Source organism: Gorilla gorilla, chromosome 14 (assembly GCF_029281585.2).
Source record: "Gorilla gorilla gorilla isolate KB3781 chromosome 14, NHGRI_mGorGor1-v2.1_pri, whole genome shotgun sequence".
Lineage (NCBI taxonomy): Eukaryota > Metazoa > Chordata > Mammalia > Primates > Hominidae > Gorilla > Gorilla gorilla.
Genome location: NC_073238.2, coordinates 71,037,938 through 71,062,476, shown reverse-complemented (window position 1 = coordinate 71,062,476; position 24,539 = coordinate 71,037,938). Strand labels below are relative to the sequence as shown.

Sequence of the window (24,539 nt, the reverse complement as noted above, 5' to 3'; positions counted from 1 at the left end):
ATTTTAGATTCTTACATCTTCTTTCCTCCCCACCATTCTCATGCACAGCTATGCACACAAGAGTATTAAACAAAAGCTATTAAGATCTATTAACATTAACTAATGTACTCAGTATCTCCTATATAAATTTCCATTACTTATAAAGGAAACTAATCACAATGTTTTATAGATACATAATATTTGTACATATTTCTGGACTGTATGTAATATTTTGTACATGTATACAATGTGTAATGATCAAGTCAGGATCAAGTATACATCACCTCTAGTATTTATAACTGACTTCTTTGTGTTGGAAACATTCCAAGGCCACTATTATTGCTATTTTGAAATATAAAATACATTGTTTTTAACTACAGTCACCCTACTTTGCAGTCAAACATTAGAACGTATATGCTTTCTATCTGTATGTTTGTACTGATAACCAACCTCTGTTTTTTTCTGCACTCACTCAGCCTTCCTAGCCTGTGATATCTATCATTCTACTCTCTACCTCTATGAGATCAACGTTTTAGCTCCTGCATATGAGGGCTTATTTTACTTAGAATGATGTCCTCTAGTTTCATCTGTGTTGTAACAAATGACATGATTTCATTATTTGTTATGGTCAAATTGTATTCCATTGTCCGTATATACCACATTTTCTTTATCCATTCATCCATTCATGGACACTTATGTTGATCCAATATTTTGCTGTTGTGAATAGTGCTGCTATAAATATGGGGGTGCAGGAATCTTTTTGATACAGTTATTGCCTTTCCTTTAACAAATACCCAGTAGCAGAACTGTTGGTTTGTATGTCAGTTCTATTTTTACTTTTTGAAAAGTCGCCATACTGTTTTCAGTAGTGATTATACTAATTTACTTTCCTATAACAGTGTATAAAAGTTACCTATCCCCTGCATCCTCGCCAGCACCTGTCATTTTTTGTCTTTTTTGTAATAGCCATTCTAACAGAGGTAAGATGATATTTCATTGTGGTTTTGATTTACATTTTCTTGATGATTAGTTGTGTTGATCATTTTTTTCCATATGGCTGTGGCCCATTTTTCCTTTGAGAAATGTCCATTCATGTAATGGATTTTTTTTAATGTTAGTTTTTTTGCATTTTTTATATATTCTGGAAATTAGTTTCTTGTCAGATAAAAAGTTTGCAAATGTTTTCTTCCATTCAGCAGGTTGTCTTTTCACTATATTTATTGTGTCCTTTCATGTGCAGTACATTTTAATTTTTAAATTTTGTTTAATTTATATATATTTTTTCTATTTTTTAACTTTTATATTGGTTCAGAGGCACACAGGCAGGTTTGGTTTTATAGGGAAATAGTGTGTCACAGGGATTTGGTGTACAGATCATTCCATCACCCAGGTGTTAAGCATAGTACTTGAAAGTTAATTCTTTGATTTTTATCTTTTTCCCTCCCTCCTTGGCAGTTCCATAGGAATAGGATTGAATCCGTAAGTTGCTTGGACACCATGACCATTCTAACAAAGTTGATTCTTTCTATCCATGAACATGGAATGTTTTTCCATTTGTTTGTGTCATCTCTGATTTCATTGAGCACTGTTTTGTAACTCTCATTGCAGAGATCTTTCACCTCCCTGGTTAGTGGTATTCCCAGTTATTTTATTCCTTTTTTGGCTATTGTGAATGGGATTGCATTCTTGATTTCGACCTCAGCTTGGATGTTAGTAATATATAGAAATGTTACTGATTTTTGTGTATTGATTTTTTTATACTGAAACTTTGCTAAATTTACCAGATCAAGAAGCTTTAGGGGAGACATATGAGATATTCTAGGTGTCGATTCATATTGTCTTCTAACACAGATAGTTTGACTTCCTCTCTTCCTATTTTGATGCCTTTTATATGTTTCTCATGACTGATTGCTCTGGCTAAGACTTCCAGTAATATTTTTAATAGGAGTACTGATAGAGGGCATTCTTCTTTTATTCCAATTTTCTTTCTTTTTTTTAAATTATACTTTAAGTTCTAGGGTACATGTGCACAACATGCAGGTTTATTACATATGTATACATGTGCCATATTGGTTTGCTCCACCCATTAACTAGTAATTTACTTTAGGTATTTCTCCTAATGCTATCCCTCCCCCATTCCCCCACCCCATGACAGGCCCCAGTGTGTGATGTTTCCCGCCCTGTGTCCAAGTGTTCTCATTGTTCAGCTCCCACCTGTGAGTGAGAATATGCAGTGTTTGGTTTTCTGTCCTTGTGATAGTGTGCTCAGAATGATGGTTTCCAGCTTCATCCATGTCGCTACAAAGGACATGAACTCATCCTTTTTTATGGCTTCATAGTATTCCATGGTACATATGTGCCACATTTTCTTAATCCAGTATATCATTGATGGACATTTGGGTTGGTTCTAAGTCTTTGCTATTGTGAATAGTGCCACAATAAACATATGTGTGCATGTGTCTTTATGGTAGCATGATTTATAATCCTTTGGGTATATACCCAGTAATGGGATGGCTGGGTCAAATGGTATTTCTAGTTCTAGATCCTTGAGGAATCTCCACACTGTCTTCCACAATGGTTGAACTAGTTTACAATCCCACCAACAGTGTAAAAGTATTCCTATTTCTCCACATCCTCTCCAGCACCTGCTGTTTCTTGACTTTTTAATGATCGCCATTCTAACTGGTGTGAGACGGTATCTCATGGTGGTTTTGATTTGCATTTCTCTGATGGCCAGTGATGATGAGCATTCTTTCATGTGTCTGTTGGCTGCATAAATATCTTCTTTTGAAAAGTGTCTGTTCATAACCTTTGCCCACTTTTTGATGGGGTTGTTTGATTTTTTTCTTGTAAATTTGTTTAAGATCTTTGTAGATTCTGGATATTAGCCCTTTGTCAGATGAGTAGATTGGAAAAATTTTCTCCCATTCTGCAAGTTGCCTGTTCACTCTGATGGTAGTTTCTTTTGCTGTGCAGATGCTCTTTAGTTTAATTAGATCCCATTTGTCAATTTTGGCTTTTGTTGCCATTGCTTTTGATGTTTTTAGTCATGAAGTCCTTGCCCATGCCTATGTCCTGAATGGTGTTGCATAGGTTTTCTTCTAGGGATTTTATGGTTTTAGGTCTAACATTTAAGTCTTTAATCCATCTTGAATTAATTTTTGTATAAGATTTAAGGAGGGGATCCAGTTTCAGCTTTCTACATATGGCTAGCCAGTTTTCCCAGCGCAATTTATTAAATAGGGTATCCTTTCCCCATTTCTTGTTTTTCTCAGGTTTGTCAAAGATCAGGTGGTTGTTGATGTGTGGTGTTATTTCTGAGGCCTTTGTTCTGTTCCATTGGTCTATATCTCTGTTTTGGTACCAGTACCACGCTGTTTTGGTTACTGTAGCCTTGTAGTATAGTTTGAAGTCAGGTAGCATGATGCATCCAGCTTTGTTCTTTTTGCTTAGGATTGTCTTGGCAATGTGGGCTCTTTTTTGGTTCCATATGACCTTTAAAGTAGTTTTTTTTCTAATTCTGTGAAGAAAGTCATTGGTAGCTTGATGGGGATGGCATTGAATCTATAAATTACCTTGGGCAGTATGGCCATTTTCACAATATGGATTCTTTCTATCAATGAGCATGGAATGTTCTTCCATTTGTTTTTGTCCTGTTTTATTTCGTTGAGCAGTGGTTTGTAGTTCTTGAAGACGTCCTTCACATCCCTTGTAAGTCAGATGCCTAGGTATTTTATTCTCTTAGTAGCAATTGTGAATGGGAGTTCACTCATGATTTGGCTCTCTGTTTGTTATTGGTGGATAGGAATGCTTGTGATTTTGCACATTGATTTTGTATCTTGAGACTTTGCTGAAGTTGCTTATCAGCTTAAGGAGATTTTGGGCTGAGATGATGGGGTTTTCTAAACATACAATCATGTCATCTGCAAACAGGGATAATTTGACTTCCTCTTTTCCTAATTAAATACTCTTTATTTCTTTCTCTTGCCTAACTGCCCTGGACAGAACTTCCAACACTGTTGAATAGGAGTGGTGAGAGAGGGCATCGCTGTGTTGTGCCAGTTTTCAAAGGGAATGCTTCCAGTTTTTGTCCATTCAGCATGATACTGGCTGTGGGTTTGTCATAAATAGTTATTATTTAGAGATACGTTCCATCAATACCTAGTTAATTGAGATTTTTTAGCACGAAGGGGTGTTGAATTTTGTTGAAGGCCTTTTCTGCATCTATTGAGATAATCATGTGGTTTTTGTCTTTGGTTCTGTTTATTTGATGGATTACATTTATTGATTTGCATATGTTGGACCAACCTTGCATCCCAGGGATGAAGCCAACTTGATCTTAGTGGATAAGCTTTTCGATGTGCTGCTGGATTCGGTTTGCCAGTATTTTATTGAGGATTTTCACATCGATGTTCATCAGGGATATTGGTCTAAAATTCTCTTTTTTTGTTGTGTCTCTGCCAGGCTTTGGTATCAGGATGATGCTGGCCTCATAAAATGAGTTAGGGAGGGATTCCCTCTTTTTCTATTGATTGGAATAGTTTCAGAAGGAATGGTACCAGTTCTTCTTTGTACCTCTGGTAGAATTTGGCTGTGAATCCATCTGGTCCTGCACTTTTTTTGGTTGGTAAGCTATTAATTATTGCCTCAATTTCAGAGCCTGTTATTGTTCTATTCAGTGATTCCACTTCTCCTGGTTAAGTCTTGGGAGGGTGTATGTGTCTATGAATTTATCCATTTTTTCTAGATTTTCTAGTTTATTTGCATAGAGGTATTTATAGTATTCTCTGATGGTAGTTTGTGTTTCTGTGGAATGGGTAGTGATATCCCCTTTATCACTTTTTATTGCATCTATTTGATTCTTCTCTCTTTTCTTCATTATTAGTCTTTCTAGCAGTCTATCAATTTTGTTGATCTTTTCAAAAAACCAGCTTCTGGATTCACTGATTTTTTGAAGGGATTTTTGTGTTTCTATCTCCTTCAGTTCTGCTCTGATCTTAGTTATTTCTTGCCTTCTGCTAGCTTTTGAATGTGTTTGCTCTTGCTTCTCTAGTTCCTTTAATTGTGATGTTAGGGTGTGGATTTTAGATCTTTCCTGCTTTCTCTTGTGGGCATTTAGTGCTATAAATTTCCCTCTACACACTGCTTTAAATGTGTCCCAGAGATTCTGTTACGTTGTGTCTGTGTTCTCATTGGTTTCAAAGAACATCTTTATTTCTGCCTTCATTTTGTTATTTACCCAGTAGTCATTCAGGAGCAGGTTGTTCAGTTTCCATGAAGTTGTGAAATTTTGAGTGAGTTTCTTAATCCTGAGTTCTAATTGGATTGCACTGTGGTCTGAGAGATAGTTTGTTGTGATTTCTGTTCTTTTACATTTGCTGAGGAATGCTTTATTTCCAACTACCTGGTCAGTTTTGGAATAAGTGCAATCTGGTGCTGAGAAGAATGCATATTCTGTTGATTTGGGGTGGAGAGTTCTGTAGATGTCTATTAGGTCTGCTTGGTGCAGAGGTGAGTTCACGTCCTGGATATTGTTGTTAACCTTCTGTCTCATTGATCTGTCTAATATTGACAGTGGGGTGTTAAAGTCTCCTGTTATTATTATTAATAATATAACTAAATATTAATGTTAGTTTATATTTAATATTAATATTAATAATATTAAATAATAATAACTAAATAACTAAAAAGAGTCTAGGTCTCTCAGGACTTGCTTTATGACTCTGGGTGCTCCTGTATTGGGTGCCTGTATATTTAGGATAGTTAGCTCTTCTTGTTGAATTGATCCCTTTACCATTATGTAATGGCCTTCTTTGTCTCTTTTGATCTTTGTTGGTTTAAAGTCTGTTTTATCAGAGACTAGGATTGCAACCCTTGCTTTTTGCTTTTTTTTGTTTGTTTGTTTGTTTTCTATTTACTTGGTAAATCTTCCTCCATCCTTTTATTTTGAGCCTAAGTGTGTCTTTGCATGTGAGATGGGTCTCCCGAATACAGCACACTGATGGGTTTTGATTCTTTATCCAATTTGCCAGTCTGTGTCTTTTAATTGAGGCATTTGGCCCATTTATATTTAAGGTTAATGTTGTTATGTGTGAATTTGATCCTGTCGTTGTGATGTTAGCTGGTTATTTTGCCCGTTAGTTGATGCAGTTTCTTCCCAGCATCAATGGTCTTTACAATTTGGCATGTTTTTGTAGTGGCTGGTACTGGTTTTTCCTTTCCAGGTTTAGTGCTTCCTTCATGAGTTCTTGTAAGGCAGGCTTGGTGGTGACAAAATCTCTCAGCATTTGGTTGTCTGTAAAGGATTTTATTTCTCCTTCGTTTATGAAGTTTAGTTTGGTTGGATATGAAATTCTGGGTTGAAAATTCTTTTCTTTAAGAATGTTGAATATTGGCCTCCACTCTCTTCTGGCTTGTAGGGTTTCTGCCGAGAGATCCGGTGTTAGTCTGATGGGCTTCCCTTTGTGGGTAATGCGACCTTTCTTTCTGGCTGCCCTTAGCATTTTTTCCTTCATTTCAACCATGGTGAATCTGCCAATTATATGTCTTGGGGTTGCACTTCTTGAGGAGTATCTTTGTGGTGTTCTCTGTATTTCCTGAATTTGAATGTTGGCCTGCCTTGCTAGGTTGGGGAAGTTCTCCCGGATAAAATCCTGAAGAGTGTTTTCCAGCTCAGTTCCATTCTCCCCGTCACTTTCATGTACACCAATCAAATGTAGATTTGGTCTTTTCACATAGTCCCGTATTTCTTAGATTCTTTGTTTTTTTCTTTTTACTCTTTTTACTCTAAACTTCTCTTCTCCCTTCATTTCATTAATTTGATCTTCAGTCACTTATACCCTTTCTTCCACTTGATTGGGTTGGCTATTGAAGCTTGTGCATGCATCACATAGTTCTTGTGCCATGGTTTTCGGCTCCATCAGGTCATTTAAGGTCTTCTCTACACTGTTTATTCTAGTTAGCCATTCATCTAATCTTTTTTCAAGGTTTTTAGCTTCCTTGTGATGGGTTTGAACATCCTCCTTTAGCTCGGAGAAGTTTGTTATTACTGACTTTCTGAAGCCTACTTCTGTCAACTCATCAAAGTCATTCTCTGCCCTGCTTTGTTCTGTTGCTGGCGAGGAGCTGCGATCCTTTGGAGGAGAAGGGGTGCTCTGGTTATTAGAATTTTCAGCTTTTCTGCTCTGGTTTCTCCCCATCTTTGTGGTTTTATCTATCTTTGGCCTTTGATGATGGTGACCTACAGATGGGGTTTTGGTGTGGATGTCCTTTTTGTGTATGTTGATGCTATTCCTTTCTGTTTATTAGTTTTCTTTCTAACAGTCATGTCCCTCAGCTGCAGGTCTGTTGGAGTTTGCTGGAGGTCCACTCCAGACCCTGTTTGCCTGGGTATCACCAGCCGGGGCTGCATAACAGCAAATATTGCAGAAGAGCAAATATTGCTGCCTGATCTTTCCTCTGGAAGCTTCGTCTCAGAGGGGCACCCAGCTGTATGAGGTGTCAGTCGGCCCCTACTGGGAGGTGTCTCCAAGTTAGGCTACACGGGAGTCAGGGACCCACTTGAGGAGGTGGTCTGTCCGTTCTCAGAGCTCAGACACTGTGGTGGGAGAACCACTGCTCTCTTCATAGCTGTCATACAGGGATGTTTAAGTCTGCAGAAATTTCTGCTGCCTTTTATTCAGCTATGCCCTGCCCCCAGAGGTGGAGTCTACAGAGGCAGGTGCACCTCGTTGAGCTGTAGTGGGCTCCACTCAGTTCGAGCTTCCTGGCAGCTTTGTTTACCTAGTCAAGCCTCAGCAATGGCAGACGCCCCTCCCCCCAGCCAGGCTTGCTGCCTCGCTGTTCAATCTGGTACTAGCAGTGAGCAAGGCTCCATGGGCATGGGACCTGGTGAGCCGGGCACGGGATAGAATCTCCTGGTGTGCCATTTGCTAAGACCATTGGAAAAGCGCAGTGTTTATGTGGCAGTGTCCTGATTTTCCTGGTACAGTCTGTCCCGGCTTCCCCTGGCTAGGAAAGGGAAATCCCCTGACCCCTTGTGCTTCCTGGGTGAGGCGATGCCCCGCACTGCTTTAGCTCACCCTCCATGGGCTGCACCCACTTTTCAACCAGTCCCAGTGAAATGAACCGGGTACCTCAGTTGGAAATGCATAAATCACCCGTCTTCTGTGTCAATCACATTGGGAGCTGCAGACTGGAGCTGTTCCTATTCAGCCACCTTGGAACAGACTATTTTGTTCCAATTTTCAAAGGGAATGCTTTCAGGTTTTTGCCCATTCAGTATGCTGTTAATTGTGGGTCTGATATAGATGGCTCTTATTTTGATGTGTATTCCTTTAATGCCTAGTTTGTTGAAGATTTTAACGTAAAGAGGTGTTAAATTTTTTCAAAAGCTTGTATAACCTCTATTGAGATAATCATGTGGTTTTTGTTTTCAGTTCTGTTTTCCTGATGGATCACATTTATTGATTTGCATATGTTGAACCAACCTTGCATTTCAGGGATAAAGCCTACTTGATTGTGGTGTATTAGCTTTTTGAGATGCTGCTGGATTCTGTTTGCTAGTATTTTGTTTAGGATTTTTGCATCTATGTTCATTACGGGCATCGCTTTTCTTGTTATGTCTCTGCCAGGTTTTGGTATTGGGATGATGCTTGCCTTATAGAATGCATTAAAGTTCTTCCTCCTCAATTTTTTGGAGTAGTTTCAGTAGTAATGGTACTAGCTCTTTATACATATGATAGAATTCAGCAATGATTTCATCTAGTTCTGTTTTTTTTTTTTTTTTTTCTGGTTGGTAAGCTTTGTATTACTGATTCAATTTTAGAACTCACTTTTTGGTCAGTTCAGGTATTCAATTTCTTCCTGGTTTAACCTTGGAAGGGTATATGTTTCCAGGAACTAATCACTTTTTTTCTTGGTTTTCTAGCTTGTTTGCATAAATGTGTCCATAGTAGTCTCTGATATTTTTATTATTATTATTTCTATGAGGTCAGTGGTAATGTCCCCATTGCAATTTCTTGTGGTGTTTATTGAGATATTCTATTTTCTTTATAAGTCTATCTAACACTCTCCTTATTATTCCTTTTAAAAATCAACTTCTGAATTCATTGATCTTTGTTTTTTTTGTTGTTGTTGTTTGTTTGTTTTTCTTCTCAATTTCTATCAGTTAAGCTCTGATTTTGGTTACTTCCTGCTTTCTGCTAGCTTTGGAGTTGGTTTGTTCTTGGTTCTCTAGCTCTTCTAGCTGTGGTGACAGAAGATTTTTTCAGTTTAATGCAATTCCATTGTCTATTTTTGTTTGTTTTGTTGCTTGTGCTTTTGACGTCTTAGCCATTAAATGTTTGCCTAGACCAATGTCCTGATATTTCTTCAATTTTTCTGCTAGTAAGCTTATGGTTGTAGGTTTTAAGTTTAAGTATTTAATCCATTGTCAGTTGATTTTTGTATATAGTAAATGGTAGGGGCCAAATTTCATTTCTCTGCATATGAATATTGAATTGTCTCAGAACCATTTATTGAAGATACTGTACTTTCACCAATGTATGTTCTTGGTGCCTTTATTAAAAATCAGGTGGCTATAAATATTTGAATTTATTTTTCTGTTCTCTATTCTGTTCCATTGGTCTATGTATCTGGTTTTATACCAATACCATGCTGCTGATTACTATAATCTTATAAAATATTTTGATGTCAATTAGTGTGATGTCTCCAGGTTTGTTCATCTTACTTGAGATTATTTTGGCTATTTGGGCTGTTTTTGTCTCTTACAAATTTTAGAATTTTTTTTTCTTATTTTGGTAAAATAAATGACATTGGTATTTTGATAGGGATTACATTGAATTTGTAGATTGCTTTGGGCAGGATGATCATCTTGACACTGTTAATTCTTCCAACCCATGAGCATAGGATATCTTTCCATTTGTTATTGTATTCTTCAATTTATTTTATAGATTTTTTTATTGTTTATCTTGTAGAGGTATTGCACCTCCTTGGTTGAATTTATTGCTAGGTATTTTTTTTGTAGCTTTTAAAATGAGATTTCCTTCTTTATTTACTTCTCAGCTAGTTTATTATTGGTGTATTGAAACATCATTGATGTTTGTATGTTGTTTTTGTATTCCACAACGTTACTGAGTTTATCAGATCTAAGAGTTTTTTGATAGATTATTTATGTATATATATATGTATAATATTATCTGCAAAGAGGGGCAATTTGACTTTCTCTATTCCAATTTTAATATCTTTTATTTCATTCTTTTACTTATTGCTTTGCTTAGGACTTCCAGTACTATGTTAAATAGGAGTGGTAAAAATGGGCAACTTAGTCTTTTTCCAGTTCTTACAGAAAAAAGCTTTAGGTTTTCCCGCGTTCAGTATGATGTTAGCTTTGGGTTTGTCATATATTGCATTTATTATGGTGAGATATTTTTCCTTTCATGCCTAGTTTGCTGAGAATGTTTATGATGATGGAATGTTGAATTTTATCAAATGCTTTTTTTCTGTATCTATTGAGAAAATCATTCGGTTTTTGTCTTTTTTTGTTGATGTGTTTTATTGCGTTTATTATTTTGTGTATGTTGAACAATCTTTGAATCTCTGGGATAAATCTCACTTGGTCATAATGTATTATCTTTTTGATGAGCTGTTGGATTTGGTTTCCCAGGATTGAGAATTTTTATTTCTATGTTCATCAGGGATATTGACCTGTAGTATTGCTGTTGTTGTTGAATCCTTATGTAGTTTTGGTATCAGGGTAATGCTGGCTTCATACAATGATGTAGGGAGAATTTTACTCTATTCAAGTTTTTATAATAGCTTGAGAAAAATTGGTGTTAGCTTTTCTTTGTAAGATTGTTAGGACTCTGCTGTGAAGTCATCTGGTCCTGAACTTTTCTTTGTTGGGAGACTTTTTATTACTGATTCGTTTTAATTATTCATTATTAGCTTGTTTAAGTTTTCAGTTTCTTCCTGATTCAATATTGTTAGATTGTATGTTTCCAGGAATTTATCTATTTTCTCTATGATTTCCAGTTTGTTAGTGTATATTGTTCACATAGTCTTTGATAGTCTTTATATTTCTGTGATGCCTGATGAAATATCTTTCTTTTCATTCCTGATTTTATTTACTTGAGTATTCTCTCTTTTCTTCTTGGCTAGTCTAGCTAGTTGTTTATTAATTTGGTTACCTTTATCAACAACTGACTTTTCATTTGTTGATCCTTTTTATTTATTAAGTTTTTATGCTTTTTTAGGCCTACCTTATCTTTATTATTCCTTTCCTTCTAATAATTTTGGATTCAGTTTGTTCTTGCTTTTTTTGATTTCTTGAGGTTCATCATTGGATTGTTTACTTGAAATCTTTAAACTTTATGATGTGGGCATTTATTGTTATACACTTCCCTCTTAGCACCATTTTGTTGTATCTCATCAAGTATGATGTGTTGTGTTTATAATTTTATTTTTCATAATACACTTTTTGATTTCCTCCTCATTTTTTTTCCTTGATACAATGGACATTCAAAAGCATCTTGTTCAATTTCCATGTATATTCATAGTTTTCAAAATTCCTCTTTTTATTGACTACTGGTTTTATTCTATTATGGTCTAATAAGATATTTGATATTTTGATATTTAAAAATTTGTTGATGCTTTCTTAATGGCTTACCATGTGGTCTATCCTGTAGAATGTTCCATGAGCTAATGAGAAGAATGTGTATTCTGTGTATTCTGTAGTTTTTGGGTAAAATGTTCTTTAAATATCTGTTAGGTCTATTTGTTCCGAAGTGTAGTTTAAAGCCAAAATTGCTCTGTTAATTATCTTTCTAGATGAACTTTATAATGCTGAGAAGGGTGTGTCAAAGTCCCCAAATATTTTTGTATTGGAGTTTTCTCTCCCATTAGATCTAATAATATTTGCCTTATATATCCAAGTGCTCTAGTGTTGCTTGCATGTGTGCTTAGAATTATTATGTCCTCTTGCTAAAGTGATTTCTTTATCATTATATAATAAACTTCTTTGTCTCTGTTATGTTTTTTAAGTCAAATATGTTTTATCTGGTAGACATGTAGCTACTCTTGGTCATTTATGGTTTCCATTTACATGGAGTATCTTTTTTTAATCTCTTTTCTTTCAGTCTACATACACCATTATTTATTTTTAATATTATTTGTTCATTTTGTTTGTTTTAATTGTTTTTGTTTGTTTCTTTCTTTCTCATTGTGGTTTGATGATTTTCTGTAGTGGTAATACTTCAGCCCTGTCTCTTCCTCTTTTGAGTGTTTGCTATACCAGTGAATTTTTTTTTTTTTTGCTTTTTTTTTTAATTGTTTTATTCATGGTAGTAGATATTGTCTTTTTGCTTCCAGGTGCAGTACTCCCTTACGAATATCTTGTCCAGCCAGTTAGGTGGTGATGAATTCACTCTACTTTTACTCATCTGAAAAATACTTTATTTCTTGGTCATTTATGTATAATTTTGGTGGGTATAGTATCCTTGACAGAAAGTTTTCTTTTTCTTTCACGTTGAAAATATTATCTCATTTTCTCCTGGCCTGTAATGATTCTGCTGAGAAATTTGCTGTTAGTCTAATGGGGGTTCTCTTAAAAATTAGTAGTCACGTTTCTCTTCAAGTTTGTGAAACTCTCTCTTTATTATTTACTTTAGACAATTTGGCTATAAAGTGCAGTGAAGAAGACAAATTATATGTATTGGAGTTCTTTGAGTTTTCTCTTTCTAAATGTCTTCTAGAGTGAAATTTTCAGCTATTATTTAGTTAAATAAGCTTTCTATTACTTTAATTTTCTTTTTGCCTTCTGTGACACTAACAATTTAAATATTTGATTGCTTTATAGTGTTTCATATGTCACATAGGCTTTATTCTTTTTTATCCTTATTTCTTAATTTTTATCTGACTGGATTATTTGAAAAGACCTGTCTTCATGTTCTCAATCTTTTTTCGACCTGGTCTAGTTTATTGTTGAAGCTTTTTAGTGTATTTTGCATTTCATTTAATGACATCTTTAGCTCCATAATTTTTGTTTGATTCTTTTTTAGGATAACTATCTTTTCGGTAAATTTATTTTATATTGTGGCTTCTTTTGCTGATTTCATGGCATTGCTTATCTGAGTTATCTGGAATGATATTTCCTTGCTTGTGTTTCTTGTGTCCTTATGTTGATGTTTGTGCATCTGGTGTAACAATTACTTATTCCAATTTTTTGAATTTCTTTTCATAGGAGTGGACTTTTTACTGAAGATGTATCTATGATATTGGTTGGATAGGGCACTTTGACTTTGATTCTGGGTGACTGCAGTAGTATAGTATCCATATTATTACTTTTGCTATAAACAGTGACAATAGAGGCTCTGATTGTCTCAGTGGCTTATGGTAAGGTTTTTAGTGGAGACTGCTGTGAATTTTTGCTGGACACAAGGAAGTCATTTAGGACAGTTCTCAAGACCTAGCGATAGAAGCTGTGGGCCAAGCATGCCTGTCCTTTGGCCCCAGGGCAGTGTATGCAGTGCATACACTGCAGACCAGTTCTTGGACCTCCAGGCAGCTTACATAGGTGTCAGCAGTGGCAGCAATGGGTTAGGTAGGTGGTGGGTCCTCAAAATTTTGGGCAGTAGGTATGGCAGAGGCAATGGCAGTAGCAGTGGCTGGACAATTTTCTGGCTCTCAAGCTTTCCATGTGGTAGTTGGCAGTAGCTGTGATGACCTGGGCAGCCAGTCTGTGGGCCAACAGATAAAGAGTGCAGGTAGATGTCACTTGTGCTCAGGTGCCAATGGTGCTGGATGTAGCATGGGGATTCCCATACCCCTAGATCGTGTGTTTGGGCACTAAGTGGGTGGAGCCAGCCTAGAAAGATCTGGCCTCAGGTCCCCCAGTAGTGCACAATAGTGCCTGTAGACCTTGGCAGTGGTAGGCATGGGTTGGGTGCCCCAAGTGGAATGCTCGGGTGGGGATCACAGTAACTTTACTTTGGCCCTGCTGCTAAAAAGGGTGAGGTGGCTTTAAGTGGCAGTGGCCACGAATATGTGGCTAAGGAATATGAGCTTTGATCCTAGATTGTGGCTGTGAGCTGGATAGCCTGTCCTCAAGGCACTTATAAATGCATAGTGAGATTGCTGCCACTGGCTGGTGCTTCAGTCCTGGCAAAAACAGCCAGCAGTGCTTGGCAGTAGGCAGGGGATGTCAATGGGGCTCCAGGGATGTGAAAATTCAAGGGGTTTTTAGCCTCAGGAAAGGATGCAATCTGATGGACGTAGGGTCTCAAATAGTGCCCTGCTGTAGCTGCTTAAGATTTGGACATTGGGACCTAGCTGGAGTTCCGTCTCCAGAGAAATACCATGGCATAGTTTCTAGGCAGCTCCTATGTTAATTTCAGGGGCCACCTGGGTCAATAGTTGCCCAGTGGCTAGAATTGCAGGAATCTACAGTGGGAATGTGGAGTACTGAGGGTCACTTATTTATTTATTTATTTATTGAAACGGAGCCTCACTCTGTCACCAGGCTGGAGCGCAGTGGCGGGATTTCGGCTCACTGCAACCTCCGCCTCCCGGGTTCAAGTAATTCTCCTACCTCAGCCTCCGGAGTAGCTGGGATTACAGGTGCGCACCACCACGCCCAGCTCATTTTTGTATTTTTAGTAGAAACGGGGTTTCACCATATTGGCCAGGATGGTCTCAATCTCTTGACCTTGTGATCCACCCGCCTCGGCCTCCCAAAGTGCTGGGATTACAGGCGTGAGCCACCGCGCCCGGCCCTGAGGGTCACTTTTTTTTTTTTTTTTTTTTTTTTTTACAGTTCCTCTGCATTGGAGAGCAGGCTCCCAGCCAGCCCATCCTGGCTAAACAGTCTCACTTACTTCTCTCTTCTTTGCCTTAGGTGTTTTCTGTCACTTCTCTGTTGAATTCCAGTGTTTTCTCTGCCCTCCCCTCCACTAAAAAATAAATTTGTTTTGAGTTATCAGAAGGAAAGAAATTCTGTCAAGCTATTACTCACCATTTATTCACAGAGAGAATTTGCTTCTTAAATGTAATAATCTTTCAGTAAATATTTAATAAATGTTTTTGAAAAATTCTGAAATAAGTGTCAACTTGATTATAATATTCAAAATAGATTATTCATGTTTATAGGTACATATAAAATAGAAGTTGTTGCAACTGCTTCTGAAATGTTAGCCATATTTGCAACGTTAACTTGCAAGAAAATAAGAGAAACATTAAATCAAATTTATGAGAATAGCCATTGGGAACATGTCAAAACAAGAGGTAGGAGTTTTACATTCAGTGAAATGATACTGAAAAGTATTCATTATTTTGCCAACAGAAAGCATGAAAAAAGGAAATATGATGAAATAGCACAATTATCATCTTGATAAGAGGAAAAATTTTAAACAAAATAGTTTTTATTTATCTCATAAGGAAAAACATATCTTGCTTTTTGCCTTTGTGGGAAAAAGAACAATATATTTTAAAGTAAATGATAAGTTAAAAGTTGAGAATAAGCTATTGTGAGGAGATTTTATCTTATCAGAATAACAGTATTGTGTGAGGATAGTTAGATAATATGAGGATAGTTAAAAGTAGAGTAGTTATACAAATATATGCTGCTAAAAATTTAAAAATAATTCTGCTTTAAGTACCATCTTTATGGTATTAAAATGTATTTAATGTATATTAACATATTTTTATAAGTAAAGATTTAATATAATTGTATATATGTAAATGAATATGTATATATGAAACACACACACACACACACACACACATAAACCTCCAGAAGACACCTTAAAAATCTAGAAAATTCTTGCCACATGATTTGAGATCCGGAACACTGCAAATTAGTATACTCTTTTCATGCTAAACTTGTACCAAAACTACAGCTACATTCAGAGGAGGACAAAAAATTAAATACTTAAGACCAGAACTCCAATTTTTAATTTTTGGTAAACACCTATGTAATACCTATTATGATATCAGTGATATATATGATTTTCTTAATGTTAGCTATTAATATTTGTCATCTATGTATTACAAATATGTTTGAAGATGGTATATTTTTGTTCAGAATGTTAAATAAAATAATTCCAAAATCAGTGTAAATACCTGTATTGAAAACAAATTATACCACGGGACTATGGCTCTCACACAGTATTACAATTGTATTTATAGTATAAAATTACACAGATAATTTTCCAAATAGACTCATTTTGGGAAAAAAATATTTCTTAAGTCACAATTACTCTTCTTTACTGTTCTTCAGACTCAAATTGTTATATACCTATGGAGATTGTTTAAACCTAGTGGACACTGGGAGTTAAGCAGCAAATTTTTCTCTTGAATTATCAGTTTCAAGCCTTCCCTAAAAGGTACAGAATATGTGAAGTAATTTAATGTATTCCCATTTCTGAGAAGCCTTATAACTAAGCTAGAGGCATTCCTCATTGCTGCCTATAGCAATCTTCACTTCCAGCTTACTAGCTAAACCCTGACTTCAGGGAAATTGTGGTGTGATGAGAGAGAACTGTGTTCCCTTGAGGCAATGTCAGGGAACCTTGCTAACAAAGGCAAAAATCTTATCTCCTAGGACAAGCCTTTGGAACACCATCTTCGATGTATGGCTTGAAAGATTCTAAATTTTTCTTAGAATTTATGTATGTATAATAATATTTTTTGAAAGTCCAGTTTGTGTGAGTTGATTTCTATTCTCTAAATTACTAACAGCACGAAATTAAGAAGATAATTTAAATGACATGTACACTAGTTTCTTCATGTGTAAAGTGTGTGAAATAATGCCTGCATTGTGAAAGGATAATAAAAATTGCTTAGGTTGTTGCCTGCATACACTAAAAATAACCATTCAATTATTAGTTATTGCTATGAACACATATACTATATGAGTTTATCTATGTGTGTTATATGTATAGTAATATACATATACATGTGCATATACAATATATTATATGACATATATTTAAGATAGTACTGGATAATAAATGAGATCAGCAATCAGTTTATGAGATTTTAAGTTATGTAAAACAATCTATTGGGACAAATCTGTTTATAGAAGTGATCAGAGTTCAATAAAAATGTAAAAGAAAATAATGAACAGAATAGTTTGAGTGATTGGGCTTAAAAATATCCATCAGTTTGCTAAACAATTTTGTGAGTCCAGCGTCCAAAGATACAGTTCCAATTCCTTAAAGTGAGATGAGGCTGGACATAGCCCAAGAGTGAATGAATACAAGACAGGTTGCTGGGTCACCGACTGAAACAGAATAGGAAAAAAACAAATAGTTGGGGACAAATGCAAAGCTCCAATATTAAAATGCACTAAATGCAGTTAGGGGTTAAAACAGAACGTTACAAGCTTACATTTTGATCAGTAAAACAAGAAATAATGATTTCCTTAAATTTTCTTTTAATGCTGGAAATGCCTGTTGGCTGTGCAGACGGTATAAGCAAATTAGCTCATAGAGTCTTGAGATTCTTCCTCTAGGGGGAAAAATCATTCCTATTCTGGGCAAGGAGCTGAAGAGATAATTTGGCAAACTAAAATTGACTGTAATAAGAAAATCTCCTCAAAATTAATTTGTTTTCATGATGATTTTTTTGAAGTATAAGTGCAATTGATTCACTCTTTCTTGTGTATGTATTTGTAATTCATTAAAAAAGGTATCTAAAAACTGATTCAAGTTTGATCCACAAAATATCACTCAATAGTCTTCTCTATAAGTGTCAGGGTTAGTGCCATTAAATTAAATTTTACATACTCATACAAAATATACTTAAATGTTGTATCTAATATATGTGGAATAGCTTTAGATGTCTTTTTTTTTTTTTTTTTTTTTTTTTTTTTTTTTTTTGTTGAGATGGAGTCCCGCTCTGTCACCAGGCTGGAGTGCAGTGGCGTGATCTTCGCTCATTGCAGTCTCTACCTCCTGGATTCCAGCCATCTCCTGCCTCAGTCTCCCAGATAGATGGGATTACAGGCCCGTGCCATCACGGCTGACTAATTTTTGTATTTTTAGTAGAGACAGGGTTTCACCATGTGGCCAGGCTGGTCTCGAACTCCGGACCTCAGATGATTTAGCTGCCTCAGCCTCCCAAAGTGTTAGGATTACAGACATGAGCCACCATGCCCGGCCTAAATGTATTTTAATTATTCTGGGGTAATGTGGCTGTGTTTTCTGCAAATTGCTCCCTACATAGGATGTAGGATTTTGCAAACAAAGTTTTCTGCCTTCTTTATGCAACTGAATTATTACCAGGATGAGGGATATATTTTGAAACAAAATTTCAAGTTTTACTAAAAAATACTTTTAAAATTATTAAATCTTACACTATTTTGAACAAGCTCATAAACTGCACATCTAATTTAAAATATATCTTCAATTAAATTTCATATTAAAGTGCTATGAGCTTTGAATGATTATAATAGCTATCTGCCTACTTTGATCCAAGGAATTTTAAGTAGTTCAAATGCTGGATTCCATTTTTCAGGCTTCCTTATTGACTACGAGGGAGGTTTACAAGTAAAAATAAACTTTTCTACTCCCTTTGCCTCATGGTTTTGTCTACCAGAGTGATTTACATTGTGCAGGTATTAACTGGACATGGAAAATAAAAATTTGTCGAAGAAGTCTAAAATCAAAAAAATGTTTATTGAATATAGAAGTAGCATCTCACATACAATATGTTTATATATGGAACATGCATAAAAATAGATAATTTAGAATTTTAAGAATTTTATTTCCAACTATTTCATATATAATGTAATAATACCTATAAATATACATTTATAGGATATTTGAGCCACAAACATAATTATATAATTATAATATACCTTTTAATCAACAATAGCTCAGGTAAATATGTCTAACACTAAAGAAATTAAGAGAATGTCAGAAATAAAAAACATGGTGGGAAACAGAATAGTTTTGAATTGAATAGATTTCAGTTCAATTTTATAATTGTCCTTTTAAGCAGTGTAATATTTGATAAAATATTTAAATTTTAGTTTCCTTTCTTACTCAACGGGAAGAATGATTCACCTACAGTAAATTTTTATAATTGTTATAATTCATTTCAGTTTCCCAGACCACATGTAAACAGTGGCCAATGATAAGCTTAGATGACGTTTCTAATCCCATGACTGCAAATAGCTATGCCAAGTCTTGACTTTTGCTGAGCCTAAGAGTGGCAGGTGAGGATTGTTTCTTATTTTAAGCCATAGCATTATTCCAGTGTTTCAAGATTTTAAACACTTGGATGAAGTACAAAAACAAGAAACTTTTAATAACCAGACAAGTTTTCTCAAGAGCGTTGGATTTCCTCATTGGATCCAAAAATAATAATAAAAAAGGAACATTTATCCTATTTCATTAGCATAGTAGTGATAGATCTTTGGTATAGTGCCTGTTGAATAGACTGAGATCTGGTCTGAAAAGACAATGTGCAAATGTCTGAGCAGGGTTATAATTACTTTGTAATTTCAATTCCAAAACTGAGCCACAAGTGAAACCTCTGCTATCATCAACCCAGAAGGGCCTTGTTCACTTATGCATAATTCGTTATGCTTAAACGTCAGCTTCTGTGGATGCCATTTGCTGAATATACCAAGTTTAACCAAGTGGCCACGTTGAAGGTATTTACATTTCCAGTTGCCCACTGGGATTTTCATACGTCTGTTTGAAATGTACCACATAAGTCGAACCTTTCCTAAGACAAGAAAAACAAAGGCAGAGTTTGTATATGGTGACAGCAATGTTGCAATATGACATCTGCATGTGGGTTAATAGTTCCAAAATGGAGCTAAGCTGTGAGTAATAAAGCAACCAATATAAGAGCATATTTAAATTATTTAATATGAAAATATAATAAGGAATAAAGTTTAATAAGTTTTCAAAATGGGATTTGGAATTTATAAATTGGAGGGTGAAATGAGTAAAGTTGCTATTCATAACAAATATTATTTAAATAATAATGGTTATTAATGCTTAATATTATTACAAATAAAATTATTTGACATGTGGTAATTAATTTTGATAAAGAGGTTATGGGTTATAGAAAAAATAACCCAGAGATGGAATTAATTTTTAATAAAAATTAATAGAAAAGCATGTATCAAATTACCAGATAAATATTATCTTTAATTTCTTTTTTTTTTTTTTTTTTGAGATGGAGTCTCGCTCTGTTGCCCAGGCTGGAGTGCAGTAGCATGATCTCGGCTCACTGCAAGCTCCGCCTCCCTGGTTCACGCCATTCTCCTGCCTCAGCCTCCCGAGTAGCTGGGACTACAGGTGCCCGCCACCACACCCAGCTAATTTTTTGTATTTTTAGTAGAGATGGGTTTTCACTGTGTTAGCCAGGATGGTCTTGATCTCCTGACCTCATGATCCACCCATCTCGGCCTCCCTGAGTGCTGGATTACAGGCGTGAGCCATCATGCCTGGCCATATTATGTTTAATTTCTATAATACCAAAAGGGAGAATTGCATTTATGTATGGCTATACAGTGGATTAAAACAATGACTTCACTCATTGCAGTCTTAATATTTTCTCTGATTATATAGGTTGCCTTGATTATTCTGCTGATCTTGCCTGGCTTTACTAATGTGCCTGAGGTTGTCTAGAAGATGAAATGGAATGGGTGGATTTGGTGGAATAGGTGGATTCGGTGGAATGGATGGATTCAGTGGAATGGGTGAGTCTTTCTCCACATGGTCTTTCATCCCAATCATCTTCATTCTCTGGTGGCATCAGGTTCCAAAAATGTAAGAGCTGAAGCCCCAATGCCTCCTGAAAATGAGTCTCGGAAACCTCTTAATATTATTACTGTTGCTTTATATTAGAGCAAGTTGCAAGATCAAGAAAGAGTTGGGAGAAATAAGATTCACCCTTTAAAAGGTATAGAACCAAAGATTCAATGGTCATATTTAATCTAATGGAGGAATTTAATAATCAAATTATTTTACAAATAATAAACCCGCAGGCCCAATGAGTTATTTGTTTTCTTGCATCATTTATTTATTGGCCTGTCCAATGATTTTCATATCTGTATGTCTGAAGAAAGACGACAAAGCAAAAGTTTTACATGATTGACAGCTAATATCTGTAACTGAACTGTGAACAGCAATGAATGAGATGTTGTCAACTGTAAACGGACTGCATGTAATGAAGAGGAAAATGACAAACATTACGTTACTTAAAAGCATGAGTAGCTTCTAAGGAAAAATTGACTGGGATCCATCACTCCAGCACTGACATATGTCACTTTTTTTTGTATTACGTTATTTCAATTGAATAGAAAACTATAAAATATACTACAACAAATTTTTATATACATATATATGTTGTTACACAGCAATAGGACTTTTAGGTATGTACACTAGAGAAACCCTTGCATATGTACACAGTGAGAAACATGAGATTGTTTATTTAAGTATTGTCAGTAGGAGATAAATGTTTGAAAATCAATCAACAGAAGAGGAATAAAAGGTCAGTTAAATGATAGCTGCAATGTATCGAAAATAACACCTCCATGTTGTCTGATATGGTTTCACTGCATACCATAGATGTTCTTTGTTACATATTATTGAATTGCCACCAAAAAGACAACACTCAAACATGTTTTCCTGCTGTCACTGCATGGTCAGGATCTGTCTACTCTGAGAAGGCTGAAGCAAGTTGTTCAAAAAAGCCACAGATCGAAGTCGCAGCAAAGCATATTGAATGCTTCTCCTTAAGACACTTTTATAAATAATTCTGATATGAGCTGAGTGCAGCGGCTCATGCCTGTAATCCCAGCACTTTGGGAGGCCAAGGTGGGTGGATCACCTGAGGCCTGGAGTTCAAGACCAGCCTGACCAATATGGTGAAATCCCATCTCTATTAAAATTACAAAAATTAGCTAGGCATGGTGGCACATGCCTGTAATCCCAGCTACTTAGGAGGCTGAGGCAGGAGAATTGCTTGAACCCAGGAGGTGGACGTTGCAGTGAATCAAAGTCACAAGATTACGCCACTGCATTCTAGCCTGGGCAACAGAGCAAGACACCATCTCAAAAATAAATAACTAAATAAATAATAAAAAATGAACAGAATTCTGATATTTAAAGCCATGAAATAATAAATAACCAGGCACATAGTACACTCAATTTCCACCTAGTAAAAATTACATCTGTACAAAATGCATTCTGCAAACAGAAAATGTGAGTCCACAGTTTCCCATTTATAATAGAAGTTTGTATTGAATGAATTTTTTCCATGTGTCTGTCACTGTACTTGAAGACCAATTTATGGATCATATTTGAAATTATTTTATGAATAAGAAATACATTTAAACTCCATAAGAAATACATTTAAACTACAGGGATGTGATAAGAACAGCAGTTTGGGGAAGGAGAAAACTGTTACTGGGATAGGACAGTCTGTTCTCAAAGAAAATCACTGAAAATTTTATACTATATAAGTAATGCATTTCTAAATAGTCAGTAGATATTAGTGCTTTTACTTTGCTTTCTTTTCAAAAATTTGAGTATTTTATTGATTCTTTTACAATGCACTTTGGTCATTCTTGATCTACAATTAGTGAAATACTAAAACTTGCACTGCATTTTTGTTAGATTAACCTAGATTGAAATTCCAGATTCATAATTTGGTATGTACCAATTTATAAAATGGGTGAAATAACACAATATGTGAGATAATTTCCAAAATCAAACTAAAATCTATAACAATCCATTATACTTTGTTGGGATATAGGATATAATTAAAATCTCCCAATATAATCAATCTTTTTTCCTTTGGGCAATTAAATTACTTCTTTATTTAAAATAGTTATGCACCTGAAAGAAACCAGTATGATCTAGTGAAATACATGCTGATTGGGGATCACTATTACAGGTTACAGGCAGCAGATTAACTTTTAGCAATTTATTTATTTTCCTAATTGCTAATTTCCTTATATGTAACATAACCTACATTTTGATATTTTTTCATTACTTTTAATTTTGAAGATCAAAAGATCATAGAATTTATAATATTCTGAAAAATACAAAATCATATTAAATTTGTTAAAGCATTCTTTATCAAAATTACTTCTTTTGTAAACCAAGGGTATAATAAAAATATTTAATATTGAAAAATAATTTACACCTAAGCAAAAAAAGTACAATCACATAAACTATAACTCACTTTCAATGAGTAAATAGGTACTAGAATTTACTCCATGAGCTTGAACAAATTATACAATTATTTAAACTTTAATTCTTAATAATATTTATTTTAGTGCATAGTTAATGCTTTCCCTCTTTATTGGTGTGGGGTTGAGGGTAAAAGAGATGGAATGCTTTAAACTTATTATGGGACAATTTATTGACAGCAAACAGGAAGTCTCTATAAATGAGCATGATCGTGTTAGTGTGAAATGGAAGTGGGAAGGAGAGGTTAGTTATGAAGCTGAGAAGAAACAGGAAGTGAAGTAGCATGCATTTGTTATTTATTCCGACAGACATATTAATATCTAGACTATACTAGGTTATGTTAGAGCTCAGGAAACTTTATTAGAGTAAAGCTTGGTATATGGTCTCATTTAAAATCATATATTGTAATTTAAAACAGTTTACATATATTTATGGTACAAGTTTAGCTAGTAATATCTAAGGAAAGTTTAACTCATTTAAGAAAGCCTATTTTTAGGGGGAAAAAAGCTTAGTAACAAATGTACTAATTAGAAATTATTTTCATTGATCTTTCCAGAGAACAAGAAAACAATTTCTACTTTCTTAAGGTTCTTCACAAGAACTAATACTTAATAAGTAAAAATGGGTCTATTTTTATCAAAATATTATTTGCCTATGGCAGAAAATGTACCTATAAAAATTGTAACATGATTATATAAACTACTATATTCAGAATCAGTTATGGAAAATTGCACTTGTATGTTTGCTAAATTGTACTGGTAATTGAGCAAATATGGCTACAGAGTTCATTATTGTTTCTCTTGTAGGCTTTTCTAGTTACTAAATTCCTGTAGCATATCTATCAAGCATGCATTATTTTCCTCTGGTTTGAACTTGGGAGGCGGTGCCTGATAGTAAGAAATCTATGGGTTACCCTTATAATCCATTTTGCCTGAACCTTGGTTTGGTTCTATGACACTTTGTTCAGTGAAAACGTAGTCCATCCATACATATTACTTAATCTCCCACACTCTAGATTTCAAGTATCTTCCACTAATCAATAGTATGAACACATGATTTTAAAGTAGACATTCTCCAGTATAAAGAAGCTCATTGGTCAACATTCACTTTACCTCACTACTTTATTCAACACTCCCTATTTTTAAAACTGTAACATGGTACTGGTACCAAAACAGAGATATAGATCAATGGAACAGAACAGAGCCCTCAGAAATAACACCGCATATCTACAACTATCTGATCTTTGACAAACCTGAGAAAAACAAGCAATGGGGAAAGGATTCCCTATTTAATAAATGGTGTTGGGAAAACTGGCTAGCCATATGTAGAAAGCTGAAACTGGAT

At 35.2% G+C, this 24,539-nt stretch overlaps 1 long non-coding RNA gene across 2 annotated transcripts in view; it reads left to right on the top strand.

Annotated features, from left to right (window-relative positions):
- LOC134757061 (uncharacterized) overlaps positions 1-24,539 on the top strand; it is a 450,478-nt gene that overhangs the window by 98,128 nt on the left and 327,811 nt on the right. For both annotated transcript variants that reach the window (XR_010130671.1, XR_010130672.1), the window contains exon 2: positions 20,565-20,695. This is a non-coding gene — a long non-coding RNA (uncharacterized lncRNA). The remainder of the gene's footprint in view (positions 1-20,564; positions 20,696-24,539) is intronic.